The following is a 16,152-nucleotide window of genomic DNA, read 5'->3' on the forward strand; positions in this document are numbered from 1 at the left end:
ATTGTCTTCGTGCCGATTAGCCTGAGCATTGTTTGAAGAATTGTAATCTGAATATTGAGATTTATGACAAAAGATAACTGATAAGAAATTGTATGATTAAAAGGGAAATATATATATATATATATATATATATATATATATATATATATATATATATATATATATTGCTCCTTCATAAGAAAGGTGTGTAACAATTTACATTATTTGACATTTGAGAATTAATGATATTCATCGATATATTGCGTAGTTGTTAATCAGAAGGGAACTTCCGAAAGACTGGATACGAACCTGCATTTAATAATCCAAGAGCTCCATTACTTCTTCGGAAGGTTAAACTTCATCAAAGACAAACATCCGCTTGATCTGAGGTTTCCCGACTGATTATACAACGCTCCCAAAAATACGAGGCATTTTATTTGTACAGATGTACAGATTAGCAGACTGCCGCACAGCACGAGCCTGCAGAGAAGAAGAAGCATCGCCTGATTTCATTCTAACAAGTAAAATTTCTGAATCATTTTGAGTGACTGAGTTATGACTGTGTTTCCTATTATGAATGATTGATTGCTCGAACGAATTGAGAACTACATATCTACATAATTACATAGATAGGAGGAAAAATTACAAATTGTACACATACATGAGATAATATGAAATCTTTCATCGTGAAATAAATGGTTGAAATTTCGTCGAAAGTCGATTTAAGTAGTATCCTTAATTTATTGGTGGTGACTAGTTTTGGATATTGTGTCCATCTTCAAACAATTTGTCTTCCTAACTACTTAAAATACAATCATTTACTGTATTTTAATGTATTTTTAATAGTTATGAAGAAGGATGCTCTGAAAATTGATATAATGTCCGAAAATAGGAATGAGATTTTCACTCTGCAGCGGAATGTGCGTTGATATGAAACTTCCTGGGCAGATTAAAACTGTGTGCCGGACCGAGACTCGAACTCGGGACCTTTGCCTTTTGCGGGCAAGTGCTCTACCAACTTTTTTTTTTAAATTCATTTATTTATCTATTTACATGATTACATTTAGAAAACGGGTACAAATGAGAATTCTAGTAACTAAGTGTTACGTAAGTGTTACAACAACAAAAGTGGCATAAAAGAGTAATCAAAAAATAAAAATGTAAATCACTGATGCAATTCCAACTAAAAGGTTCTTCAATAAATGTTACTGGTTCCACTTGGTGCTTCGCCATCGTTATCTGTACAGCAAGGTACTGGTGGAAGTAATGCTGTGAGGACGGGGCGTGAGTCGTGCTTGGGTAGCTCAGTTGGTAGAGCACTTGCCCGTGAAAGGCAAAGGTCCCGAGTTCGAGTCTCGGTTCGGCACACAGTTTTAATCTGCCAGGAAGTTTCATGTCAGAAGATACTTATCACCAATACACAAATGAACGTTGTTAAAGCAACTGTCGAAGGAAAAGTTGTTGATCTTTTTCACATGCAGCATACTGGACGCCCGTAAAATCGTTCATCTGTTGACGAAGACAAAAATAGTCTCATTGTACTGATTCCCATAAAAGCTGCAACATCTTGAAGGTGGCATGCAACAAACGTCAAATAGACGTGAATTATACCAGGTACTTGACAAGAAAATCTCCTTCTCTGTCACACACACACACACACACACACACACACACACACACACACACACTGCAATTTCAGAATTGGAATGTATCTTCCAAATATTCCTTGCCTCACTCCCAGTTCACTGGAATTTTAGCAGAAAAGAACGAGAGTTTAATAACGCGTGGCCAGAGTTCTTATCTAAAGCTTGAAACATGCACGAGAAGGCAAGCTGGGGCCCAGGCAACGAGCGCACATTCGATTACAGTTCACAGCACCTGACGAAGGCAGCAACGCCAGTAGCCGAAATGTTGAGTGCAAAAATGGAATCGTCAAGTCTCCTGAAAACACGCCATCGGTCAGTAAGGAAGTGTGTGACGTCACTCACCCTGGCGGCTGGTCTGGTCGGCGTCGGGCGGCGGCTCCTGCGGCGACGACTCTCGCACGCACGCCATCAGGTTCAGCGAGTGGCCCGTCGCTGCAGACATGGCCCCTCTGTCTTCTGCTCTGTGCCGCGATCACTGCTACACCTGTGGGCAAGACAGTTGTTCTGTCACTTCTTTAGTTACTAGTCTATTCCCTGCGGCTTCGCCTATGTGCGCCTATAGAATGCATCTCCTCTCCTGCACTCTGTGTCCACCCCTTCCTCCCTCTCTCTGTCCACCTCATCTTCCCACCTCTATATGTTTGTCTCTTTCCAACCTCTCTGTTCCTCCATTTACTCCTTCACATCTCTTTGTCCATTTCCTCCTTCTCCTCACTCTGTCCACAGCTTGTTCTGTCTATCTCAACATATCCCCAGCCATGCTCAACAGCAAGTGTAGCCCCTGAAATACATTTCAATACCAGACTGATACTACTCTCACAACATGTTTGTCATGCACAGCAGACTATACATCAGGGGCTTGAAAAATTATTTATTTGCCCCTGATGTACAGGCTGACCTGCAAAGCAGGTTGATTTGGCAGGCCAATATTATTTCCACACAACATCCCCGTCGTGCAAGACAGCCTATGCGCCAGCATTTGCAAAAAATACGTATTTGCTCCTATCTCCAAGCCTATTGGAGCTAGGAGCATATAAACTCTACAGTGCTGATACTCACAAGGCCTATTACTTCTGTGCCAGATTTGGTCGAAATCGATCCAGGGGTCTGAGAGGAGCTCCCAGACATACACATGTACACACAAACACTCTAATATATATATATATATATATATATATATATATATATATATATATATATATAAACTGGTTTATGGGTCTCTGCATTACTGAGCCAGTAATGGGTTATGAAGTAACATGCAGTCACTCCAGCTGAAGAGGAACAGACATCTCTAACAATGGCAGTTACAGAAGTTGGAAACGAAACCATACATACAAAGAATTTAACTACGAATAAACCATGGGTAACAGAAGAAATACTTCAGCTGATCGATGAGAAAAGTAAGTACAAAATGTACAGGGAAATTCGGGAGCACAGAAATACAAATCACTTAGGACTGAAACGAATAGGAGGTGCAGAGAAGCTAAGACGAATGGCCACAAGTAAAATGTGAGGAATTCAAAAAAGAAATGATTGCCAGAAGGACTGGCTCATTAGATAGGTAGGTCAAACCAGCTTTCTGTGCAATTAAAAGCAAGGGTGGTAATATTAAGAGTGCAGTCCGAATGCCATTGTTAAATGCAGAGGAGAGAGCGGGTAGGTGGAAAGAGTATATTGAAGGCCTCTGTGAGGGGGAAGACTTGGCTGATGACAGGATATGAGAAGAAGCAGGAGTTGATATAGAAGATATAGGGAATCCACTATAAAAATCAGAACTTAAAAGAGATCGACTTAAGATCAAGACTTAAGCTTTGGAAGACTTACGATCAAATAAGGCATAAGGGATCGACAACATATCATCAGAATGTCAAAAATCACTGGGGTAGGTGCAACAAAACGATTGTTCACGTCGGTTGTAGAATGTATGATTCTGCCGATATACCATCTGAATTTTCGAAAAATATCGTCCTCATAGCTCCGACGACTGAAGGAGCCGACAAGTGAGAGAACAGTCGCACAAACAGCTTAACAGTTTTTGCATACAAGTTGTTAACAAGATGAATATACAGAATGAAAAAGAAAATTGAGGATGTGCTAGATGACGACCAGTTTGACTTTAGTAAAGGTAAATGAACCAGAGAGGCAATTCTGACGTTGCAGCTGATAATTGAAGCAAGGCTGAAGAAAAATCAAGACACGTCCATAGGATTTGTGGACGTGGAAAAAGCGTTCAGCAATTTAAAATGGTGCAAGATGTTCGAAATCCTTTGGGAAACAGGGGTAAGCTATAGAGAAAGACGGGTAATATGCAATATGTGCAAGAGCCAAGACGGAATGATGTGGAAGACCATAAACGAAGTGCTCGGATTGAAAAGGGTGTAAGATAGAAACCGAACAGAATAGAACCGAAGCATTTAAAAAGTGGTGCTACACACGAAAATTTGGTGGTCTGCTATGGTTAAAAATTAGGAAGTTCTGTGAAGAATCAGAGAGGAAAGAAAAATGTGGGAAACACTGACAAGAAGAAGAGGCAGGATAATAAGGCATCTGTTCAGACACCAGGAAATAACTTCCATAGTACTAGTGGGGACTGTAGAGAGTAAAAACTGTACAAGGAGACACAAATTAAAATACATGTAGCAAATAATTGAGGACGTTGGTTGCAATTGCTACTCTGAGATAAAAAGGTTGGCTAAACTTCACAGACAATCATTCGGAGATGTTAGCATGGACGAAAACAAGAAAAAAGTCTAGCAAAAATGGGCTCTAAAGTGCATACATTAAGAGCTATGAGCACTTGCTCATCTTCGCTACTGTGAAACATCACCCCTTGCGAACAAGTGTTAATAGGTCGTAAAGAACGCATTTTAGAGTGCATGTTTACAAGACAAGACATTTTTCTTGTTTTGATCCATACTTTTCCCCCTCACCTTGACCAAAAAAAAAAAAAAAAAAAAAAAAAAGGGAAGGAAAGAGCTTTTAGAGGAAGAGATGCGTTTCACAGTATCTAAGTCGAAGAGCTCCTCCTCGTGGCTCTTGAGGTACGCATTTTAGAGAGCATTTTTGCTAGACACTTTTTCTTTCGTTAGTACTACCCTACTACCTCTGAAAGGTTGTCGGTGGAGATATAGTTCACCGTGTATACGAACATGAGTTCCTGGAATCTCTTTATAACTCTTTAAAATAATGTTTACACAGTCACTGAGAAAGCAAACTGACGGCGTCTCTGTTACTGTAGTATATTTTGTAGACCAACATCGCAGATGCGGCAGCAAAATGCGCAGAAAACATTACAAGTCACTCGCATATAGTTTAATGGAAACAAGCTTTGTTTTGTTTCAAATGGCTCTCAGCACTATGGGACTTAACTTCTGAGGTCATCAGTCCCCTAGAACTTAGAACTACTTAAATCTAACTAACCTAAGGACATCACACACATCCATGCCCGAGGCAAGATTCGAACCTGTGACCGTAGCGGTCGCGCGGTTCCAGATTGTAGCGCCTAGAACCGCTTGGCCACACCGGCCGGCAAGCTTTGTTTTGACAGCCTTCTTGTTTCTAATGCACAGGAGAGGTGATTCTCGTTGTGTTTTATATATCCTTTGCAAGTGTGAGGACAGTTTTTAAAAAAGATACAAGGAGCTGTAGCAATGGAGGGAACTGAACATACCACAAGAAGATAATTGTTCCGCGTGAACAATGTGAGTGATTTTTTAAATTTTTTGTGAACATCATACAAACAAACGAAGTGAATATCCCTCACATTAAGTTCTCCTTGTCTTTCTCCACAGAATAGCCACAGCACATGACAAGACTTTACAATTTTAGTATCTAGGCTTACTTTTGTTAAATGTTTTTTTATTACCTTTGTAGCCTAAAGATGAGGTTTGTCCTCGATCACGTTGCTTCATTAAATAAATTAAATGGTTCAAATGGCTCTGAGCACTATGGGACTTAACATCTATGGTCATCAGTCCCCTAGAACTTAGAACTACTTAAACCTAACTAACCTAACGACATCACACAACACCAAGTCATCAAGAGGTAGAGAAAATCCCTGACCCCGCCGGGAATCGAACCCGGGAACCCGGGCGCGGGAAGCGAGATCGCTACCGCACGACCACGAGCTGCGGACTAAAATAAATTAAGTAGTCAACAAATTTTAAATACGAACATTTTAGGTTGGGCTTTACCGTGACTGTTATTGACATTAAATGAAACAACAAGTTTACTGTTACCAGTCACCGTTTTATTTATTTCCACGACGCGTTTCAAAGGTTTAAACCTCCATCATCGGGTGCATTTACATTAGTATGAGTGCATGTTCCTATCTAATGTAAATCCACCCGATGATTGAGGTTTAAACCTTTGAAACGCGTCGTGGATATAAATAAAACGGTGACTGGTAACAGTAAACTTGTTGTTTCATTTAATAGTCAACAAATTTTATTACTGTTACTGGTGTCTGAAAAACCTTTTCACTTTTCATTTTCTTCCTTACACTGTGTATGAAAGGCTTCAGAACAGGTATTTTCCTGCGTAACTTACAAAATAGTAAGTGCAAGGAATATTTATTTAAAAAGATAAAGGTAAGAAATGTTGCTCTTTCTGCTGAGTTATGAAAATAATCTCCTCAGTTATTTTCCAGAGAGTAAGAGAAATAAGTTATAGTTCTTGGGATGTGGTTTGTCTCACTCAACTAAATGAAGAAAGGCTATTTCCTTTTTTTTTTTTTTTTTTTTTTTGTGAAGCGACTTCAGTGGCGATTTGTGATGTTATTACTGCATATATGCCGTCCTGGAGTAATAATGTCACGAATGGCCACTGAAGATCCTTCGATAGTTAAATGAAACGGAACGCATTTCCACGATACAAACAGCCTTTAATTAGTTGCATTAGACGAACCACATTGCAAAAACAGCAGCTAAGAAACGACGGAAAACATAAAAAGTGACAAGTTACAAATTTTTAAACAGAACATTACTTTTCTTCCGTCATGTAACTGATATGTTTAAACCAAATTTCTACATTTCAGTTTAAATAGTTGCGACATAGTCATTTTAAGGTTCTCCAGCAATCCAGGAGTTATTTATTTTATTATAAATACAGCCATGGACTACAAATGTTTATTAATCAGGTTAATAATTTCGGTCAACGGTGAACATCTTCAGATCTGAGTAAATGCAGTACACTAAACAATTCTTGTCATTGCGTATTTTGATAGTAGAGTCACATTAATTGGCCGCACAAGATTCGTCAAAAAATTACAAATATTAAGAAGTTTGTCTGGCTAATTAATGTTACTCTGACATCAAAATATGCAATGACACGAATTGTGTTGAATACTGCATTTACTCAGGTCTGAAGAAGGTCATCGTTGATCGAGTTAACAGCATGATTAATAAAGATCTGTTGCCCGTGACTGGTTTCATAATAGAAATATGAACTCAGTTTAAATCAAATTTCTATCAGTTTTAGAGAGCTAGAAACGTTCACAGTTTGAGCCGTGGATGCAACATGCTATACATAAATGGCATAGTTCAGATGGGAGTTCTACTGGCGGATAGTTCATTTAAGTGAGATGTTCAAACGAGTGCTCGTTTTCCCGAATGCACAAATGAATGCGTTTCCTAAACGACCTCCCCATTTTGCAGGCTTGTCGCTCCGTGTCCCTAACAATTTTATACCTCGCCTACATGTCGGTTAAAAGGCGCACTGAGTTGTGTATTCAGCAAAATGTACACTCGTTCGAGCACCTCACTTAAAGGAGCAAGTCCCTACCAGAACATCCATTTGATGAGTTATGTACAGCATCTTGGTTGCACCCGTCCCTCATACTTTCAACGTTTCTAGCTCCGTAACTGAAACTGATAGAAATTTGGTTTAAATTGATTTGTACATAGTTAGTTTAAATACCTCAGTTACATGTTGTGAAAAAGTAAAATTTTGCTTAAAAATTGCATTTCGTAGCTATAACTTTCTGTAAAATAATTAAACAATTTAGTTTCCTAATTTTGCTGAAAGACTATCTTTTCTTATGTTTGACTAACTATATAAATATTCCTTTCACTTATTATTTTATAAGTTACAGGAGAAAACCTTTTACCTGAAACACCCTGAATCTAACCGGAATTGGCATGAGGGCAACAATCAGCTGTGAATGTAGCGAAATGGACGAGCCATACCACGTCCTTTAGTTTATGACATATCAAGGGTCGCTAGGTACGTTTTAAGAGGCTAATATACTTACGATGTAGAGTAAAAGAGAATTTTTATATTCTTAATCTTCCAGCTGAAGCTGTATCAGAAAAATCGAGAGTATCCATAGTCAACCGATAGCAGAAAAGACCTAGCGTCCCGTGTTTCCACTGTTTCAGTCCTGCTCTCATTCATCAGCTACCCAGTATCGAATATTTTTACTTTTTATTTATTCTGGGACCTGTTATATCTCGTTCTTTATCCAAATAATGGCAATCACGTTGGATTGTGATATAGTTTCACAGCCTCCCAAAGTAAGCTGCACCGGTCTGTGACGGCGCTAACATTTGTATGAGTGATACATTTATTTACATATAAGGCTGCTACTCGTACAGCAGAATCAGGTGGGATAAATTGCCGAGAAACTTCATAACGCTTTCTGCAGTTTAGTCATCATTGCGACTGAGTCTCAGGCAATCCTCACAAAACGCAAATTTTCAGAGGTTACATCACTAGCGGTAACACATTAGCCCTCACCCTCAAGTTATCAGAATTTTGGAGCCTACGTTCCATTTTTCGACATAATATGAACAAGCAATTAATAAACACATAGGCAAATAATTAATCAATAGAACTGAAACTTGTCCTGTATGATCAAACTCGTCGGAATATGGAATGTGGCCAAATGGTTGGATGTGCACCATTCTCTGAGGCTTCATCACGACTGAGTTGAAAACTATGACGATGACTCGGACGCGCTTAAGCTGGTACCGGCTAAAACACTGGACCTCGCTTCCACTGTAGCTATTTGAGGCAACATGTGGCAGTGAAAACGTAGCTTTGTTTTAATACATGCAAAACAGGGCGTAATTACCGCTCCTCTCTCTGTTTCGTGGTAATCTCATTTTCCACGGCACTCAGGAAAATGTAAACATGCCTTTACTAACTACACCATATCGTTGCACCAGCTTAATAAAAGTGAAGCAATGCACTGCCTGTTTTAGCTGTGAGACCGGGAGGGAAAATCGTTGAGAAATCTTCTAAAATAATTGTTATACATAAAGCTAGTTCATCATCGTCATTCATTACTTCTAGAGCCTGAGTGAACACGAATCCAACCCTCCCAACAAGGAAAGAGGTCATACCGGTATCGAGAACCTAAACTTGGTAATCCGCATGGACATCAGATATGCTGCCCGCTCTGCATCCAATTAAATGAAATTATCTAATGAAATATTAATGGAGGTATATACAGAAAATAGTAACAGAAAATTTGAGATCTGATGCACAGCCACGAATAATGTACCATAATTACGAAATTTGTAACTTAATAGTGGCAACTATTTAGTTACAACTTATACAAAACAGATACATGTGTCAAATTTTTACTGTCATTCGAAGTAGTCATCAGAATTGTATACAACTCATTGCCAGCGATTTGGAAGCAGCGCCAGTTGTGTTTATAGTTCGAATGAAGCTATCTATTACCCAACGATCTCTGTAACAATTCTGAAGTGAATGCCGTGAAGTGCTTCCTTCAACTTAGGAATCAACTTCTAGGCACAAAGGCCTAAGTCCGGAGAGTGTGGTGGGTCGTACAATACAACCCAGCGCCACTGATCGAAAAAAATTGTCACAACTCATGCCATATGTATCCTAGCACTGTCCCGAAAAATTATGTGTGGGCCCTGCAGTGCCATCACTTCTTTGTTTAAGCTGGTTGCAGCATGTTTTCCAAAAATAAACAGCTTAGATAAAGAAGTGGCAACGCTTTCCGCAGGAACCGCCCATCATTTTGCAGGACAATGCTCGGGGGGCATATAGCGCAAATTGTGAGTTATTTCTTCGTTCAGTGGGGTGGGAAGTGTTGTATCATCCATCATACTCACCTGCCATAAGCCCTTGTAATTCATCGTCATTCCTAAGATGAAGAAAGTACTTCATGCCACTCGCTTCAGAACAGCTACAAAGATTCGTCGGGGAATACACCCCTCCACTCGAACTATCACCACAGCTAGGTCCACCAGACGGACTATACGCAGTGCTGGTGACTACTCTGAAGGACAGTAAAATCTGAAACGTGTATTCATTTATGATAAGTTCTAAATATACAGTTGCCACTATTAAAGTTCCAACCCTCGTTTTAACATAAAAGAGTATGTGCATTGATCTATTGGAAAAAGTGTCACAATTACGTTAGAGGAACTGGATAGCGACGAGGTACTAGAAACAACAGGCAGGCAGAAGAATGAACGGGCTAGTGTGACATCTGCAACGATATCCAGGAAAAGCCGATGTGGTAAAACTCATTCCTCGTTCAGGAGAAAAACCGTGGAAATAAATAAATATTAAAATATTTAAAAATGAAAAGATTAGCACAATACACAGCGTTTCAGAATGATTCATTCGATTTCACAAGACTACATTTTCTACTTGAATGAAGATAGCAACTAGTGGTGTATTTTAACTCACTCATCGAAACTGTAAGTTTATCTCGGCGCCAGCTTTAATTTGCCGGTACATTTGGTAGCCAGAAGGAAACAGTGAACACTCAGTGACAGTGTTGTTCTCACCAGGACCGACAGCAAACCAGTACCAACAACAATAGTTCAAGTATACATGCCGAAGTCGCAAGCAGAAGATGCAGAGATAAAGTACATGAGGATATTGAACAGGTAATTCAGTAAGTGAAGAGAGATGTAAATCTAATAGATATGCGCGACTGGAATGTGGTTGTAGCTGAAAGAATACAAGGAACAGTTTCAGGAGAGAGGAATGAGAGAGAAGAAAGACTGACTGAGTTCTGCAATAATTTTCAGCTAGTATTAGAGAATACTCTGTTCAAGAATCACAAGAAGAGGACATATACTTGGAAAACACAGGGAGACACGGAAAGATTTCAGTTAGACTACATCATTGTCAGACAGAGATTCCGAAATCAGGTATTTGATTGTAAGTCGTATCCAGGAGCAGTATAGACTCAAATCACAATTTAGTAGTGATTAAGAGTAGGCTGACGTTTAAGAGACTGGTCTGGAAGAATCAGTGGGTAAGAAGGAAGAAAGGAAGAAGATTGGGTTTAATGTACCGTTGACATAGAGGTCATTACAGACGGAGCACAAGATCGGAATGTGTCAAGGCCGTGCCCTTTCAAGGGAACCATCCCAGCATTTGCCTGGAGCGGTTTAGGGAAATCAGAGAAAACCTAAATGTGGATGGCCGGACGTGGGTTTAAACCGTCGTCCTCCCGAATGCGAGTCCAGTGTGCTAACCACTGCCCCATCTCGCTCGGTGATGCGCAAAGAAATGGGATATGGAATACTAAGGAATGAAGAGACACACTTGAAGTTTTATGAGGCTATAATGCTGCAATAAATAGTTCAGCAGGCAATTCAGTTGAAGAAGAATGGACGTCTCTAAAAGGGGCAATCACAGAAACTGAAAAGAAAAATTTATGTACGAGAAAGGTAACTGCCAAGAAGTCATAGGTAACAGAAGTAATACTTCAGCCGATGGAAAACAGAAGGAAGTACAAAAATGTTAATATAAACTAAGGAATACAGAAATGCAAGTCACTTAATAATGAAATAAATAGGAAGTAAAGGGAAGCTAAGGCGAAATGGCTGCTTGATAAGTCTGAAGAAATCGAAAAAGAAATGATTGTCAGAAACAGGGACCCAGAATATAGAGAAGTCAAAGCCAATCTTCGGTGAAATTAGAAAAAAGGGTTGGAACATTAAGAGTGCAATGGGAATTCCACTGTAAATGCAGAGGAGAGAGCGAAAAGGTGGAAAGAGACGCTGAAGGCCTCTTTGGGGGGAAGGACTTGTCTGATAACGTAGTAGAAGAAGAAGCAGGAGTCGACAGAGATAAGATAGGGTATCCAGTACTACAATCAGAATTTAAAGGAGCTTTGGAAGACTTAAGATCAAATAAGGTAGAAGGGGTAGGTAACAATTCATCGAGTTTCTAAAATCATTGAAAGAAGTGGTAATAGATAGCCGACAACTGTGAGAATTATCGCACATTCAGCTTAACAGCTCATGTATCCAGGTATCTGACAACAATAATATACAGAAGGATGGAAAAGAAAGCTGTGGATCTGTTATATGACGATCATTTGGCCTGAGTAAAAGGTGAAGGCACCAGAGAGGCAGTTTTAATGTTGCGGTTGATAATGGGAATAAGACTGAGGAGAACAAAACACGTCGATCCGGAAAAAGTGCAACATGTTCGAAATTCCGAGAAAAACACGGGTAAGCTATAGGGAGAGACGGGTTATGTACAATATGTACAAGAATCAAGAGACGACGATAAGACTGGAAGACAAGAACGACGTGCTCGGATTAAAAAGGGCGTAAGACAGTCATTCTGCCCTTATGTTCAATTTATACATCCAAACAGCAATACCGGAAATAAAAGTTCAACAGTGGGATTAAAATTCAAAGTTAAAGGATATCAATGATAAGAAAGTGAAGAAGAATTATAGGGTATGTTGAATGGAACGAACAACGCAGTGGTTACAGAACTTGGGTTGAGAGCAAATCGAAGAAAGACGAAAGTAAAGAGAAGTGCTAGAAATGAGAACAGCGAGAAATTTATCATCAGGGTTGGTGGTTACGAAGTAGATGAAGTTTAGGAATTCTGCTACCTTGGCAGCAAAATAACCATAATGAGGAGGACATAAAAAGCCAATACAGACTACGAGTACAGTTAAAGAAGAAACTTAATACCGTAATTATTTTACATCGGTCGCCGCTGCAACAAACTACAGGCCACGACCTTCGTGGATCTATGTTTACGATGCCGCTCGTTTCACATAGCACACATTCTTTGCTCTGCGTCTTATCAGGAAATTCCGCTGTAGAGATTCTCGGAAAGAGTTCCACAATCTGCAGATCGTAGCGCTGTTGTCGCAATGTGCTTCAAGATTTATGGATCGTCCAGGTCCGGTGAAAGCATAGTTTCCCTCCCGAGTGCAGGCAAAATTTTTGCTGTGAAGTTTCTTTTAGCTTTGCCAGAGACTTGTTTTCGCTGACCTCTTTGAGAGGAAAGACATTCCGTTAAGCGAATGGAATTGTGCTGTTTCCGTTCTTATATAGCTTAAAGCTATAGTGAAACGACAGAAAGGATAACTGGCCAAAGAACAGGACAGTATCACTGTTGATTTAAGTGGAAGAGCTATAAATGATGAGTCACACGTAGCAAATGCGTTTAATAACAATTTATCAAATATGGTAGAACATATAGGGACAAACAAAATTCAAATGGCTCTGAGCACTATGGGACTGAACATCTATGGTCATCAGTCCCCTAGAACTTAGAACTACTTAAACCTAACTAACCTAAGGACATCACACAACACCCAGTCATCACGAGGCAGAGAAAATCCCTGACCCCGCCGGGAATCGAACCCGGAACGCTACCGCACGACTACGAGCTGCGGACAGGGACAAACAGTTCAAGAGAAAAGCACTGCAGTATGTTGAAAAAGTTAATCTCTTAAAATTCAATGATGTGAATGTATCACCGACTTCTCCCTAGGAAATTAAAAAAATTACGTATGCCTTCGAATATAAAAGCTTACATGGATTTTGTGGTGTTTCCAACATAGTACAAAAGATTTGTTTTCATATAATAAGGCCTGTCTTATCTGAAACATGCAGTGCATCATTTACTCAAGGCATTTTTCGAGAGAGAATGAAATGTGGATTGTTAACCCTCTCAATAAGAAAGGTGACAGGAGAGATGTCAATAACGATCGATCAGATTCACTACTGAAAACATTTTCCAAAATTTTCGGGTGATTGGTGTGACAGTATCCCACAGCAACAATAATATCCTCAGTAAATAACAGTTTGGATTTCCGAGTAGGTGTTCTACTAACAACCCCATTTACATATTCATTCACCAAATTTTACACGCTTTAAATAACAAAAGAGCGCCTGTCGGTATTTTCTGTTACCTGTCTGGGGCATTTGACTGTGTGAAACACTATATCCTCCTAGATACTCTGTGGGTTTGTGTAGTTGATGGTACAGCCAACCAATGAATAATGTCTTTTCTAATCAAAAGAATGAAGAAAGTTTTACTTAGTAATTGAACCTGTGTAATCAGGGGAGATACCACTGACTGGGACAAATCAGACTGTTTCTGACCAACCCATGGCTTTAGAAACAGAATTCGAAGAGGACTTCAGCGGCGTAATACGTACGGCACTGATCAGATCATTTAAGATAACTACGCTGCAAAGAAGAAGATGTACCACAAAAGTTTGCCCTAGTCTACCAAATGTTGCAGGGGAAGAAGTTCAACAAAATTCGTATCATAATTCGGCAAGTATGAACGTTAAAAATTACTGGCATACCTCAGAAAATGCCACACATCCATAGCTATAAGTTAGCGAAATTCGCATCTCGGTATATTGACTCTTCTTTCTTTTGGGATTATCCTTTGCCTTCACGGGGTCGGCATGTTATTCTGAATTTAGCAAAGATAGTAAAATAGTGAGTGATATATCCCTTTCAGACCTGAATTTTATTTCTGGAGGAAGGAAAATTTTTATTCATGTGGTAATGCTCCTAGGTGAGTTTTTAATGACTTTAGAAGTAAGATTTATACAGAAATATGTACACTTGGCTTCATTTCATGGACTAAAAGAACTAATTACGAAATATTCTCTATAGTAATAAATAGTAAAATAATCAGTAAATAATTGCAACGTAAAATAACTACAACGATATTCAATTATACATTGGAACATAGCGAACCAACCACATCCATGTATTCTAGTGGTCACGTCCTGCTACGCACTGTTAAGAGCTACCACGCAGAGGTACGTTGTCTTGCTCGTATTTTCACAGTGATGTCCAACAGTTGGCAGCACGTGCGCATGATGAAAAGATTGAATATTCACAAAGGAGTATCTCAGGTTTCCACTGGGAAAAAATACTTTTGTTGCAGCCAAGACACAGTAAGATTTAATGTGCCCAATTGCAGCCAAAGAGTCTGAAAGGGACCTGGTGGCCAGATACCCTTTCTGTCGCCCTCCCCCTTTTGTGTATCCGCTCAATCTTGCGTCTAGTGTTATCCATGTGAAAGTATGAAGACGTTTTCGACTGTTTCCGAATCGTGCAATTGAGGAGGCACGTGTGAAACCATCTAAAAACTACATCCAAGTTGACCAGCATACTATCGCTTGTTAATCTGTCGGGAGGATTCGATCTAAGACCGTCACACGTCCCCGAACCCCCAGAATCGGCGTACTCAAATGTGTGAAATCTTATGGGGCTTAACTGGTAAGGCCATCAGTCCCTAAGCTCACACAATACTTAACCTAAATTATCCTAAGGACAAACACATGCACCCATGCCCGAAGGAGGACTCGAACCTCCGCCGGGACCAGCCTCACAGTCCACGACCGCAGCACCGTAGGCCGCTCGGCTAATACCGCGCGGCAATCGGCATACTAAAGCGCGAGGCTATCCGATGACGTCACCTCTACACATTTACTCGCTGGGGATGTATTTACGTGGCTCCTCTTACCTGCCTCAACCTGTCTAAGACGCACCACATTTTCAGCAGCTGAAGAACTGCATTCGTACTCCGCATTTTGATTTCATGTACCGTGGGTGGTAGTAATTTGCTATGATGAATCAGCATCGTGAAAGGCGGGAATGAACTCCGCGAACCATACTGCAGCGAAAGTGCAGGATGCGCGCGCGATTAAGGTGATGACGGACGCTTGCTTCTGACCACTCATATAGCGACTGCAGTGGTTCGGCTGGGATAAGAGAGTGTCTACCCGAACGGCGAAGACGCTTCACTTTTACTTAATGCTTCCCGGACGTTCTCTCTCATGCTTTCTCCTTCACTGAATAGCGCTGATGTACTGCCAGTAGCGAGTTTGTCCTCCATGAGCTCTGCGTTTTCCTCCACCAACAACTTATGGTACGAATGAGTATGTACAAGGTGAACCAGTACTAAGCCGACAACATTTTGCAGCTTTTTTACGGATATTTCTTGAGTATTTTGGTAGAGCAATTGCCTTTGGTATGATTTTTATCCTCGTGTATCTTTGTACCTGCGCTGCACCAAAAATATCGGTACATCAGCGCAACTATCGGCTTTTTTCTCGTTCACCAACGGTTCTTGCTGTGGATAACAGTAATGCCCACTCTACTCCTCGCCCTAGAGCTTGCATTCACTACTTCTCTGTTCTGTCTCGCGTTAGTGTGACTTGACATTAACAGCGATACACAGGAGTATGGATGGGTTTACCGGTGAAGCTTTGGTCGTGTATAGGTTCACTGAATGCTGCGGAAGAGCG

At 40.2% G+C, this 16,152-nt stretch overlaps 1 long non-coding RNA gene across 1 annotated transcript in view; it reads right to left on the bottom strand.

Annotated features, from left to right (window-relative positions):
• The window catches only part of LOC124805268, a 713,999-nt gene that overhangs the window by 150,666 nt on the left and 547,181 nt on the right, over positions 1-16,152 (bottom strand). Inside the window, exon 5 of the long non-coding RNA XR_007017425.1 lies at positions 1,968-2,109. This is a non-coding gene — a long non-coding RNA (uncharacterized LOC124805268). The remainder of the gene's footprint in view (positions 1-1,967; positions 2,110-16,152) is intronic.

The sequence above is a fragment of the Schistocerca piceifrons genome, chromosome 7, assembly GCF_021461385.2.
Source record: "Schistocerca piceifrons isolate TAMUIC-IGC-003096 chromosome 7, iqSchPice1.1, whole genome shotgun sequence".
Classification (NCBI taxonomy): domain Eukaryota; kingdom Metazoa; phylum Arthropoda; class Insecta; order Orthoptera; family Acrididae; genus Schistocerca; species Schistocerca piceifrons.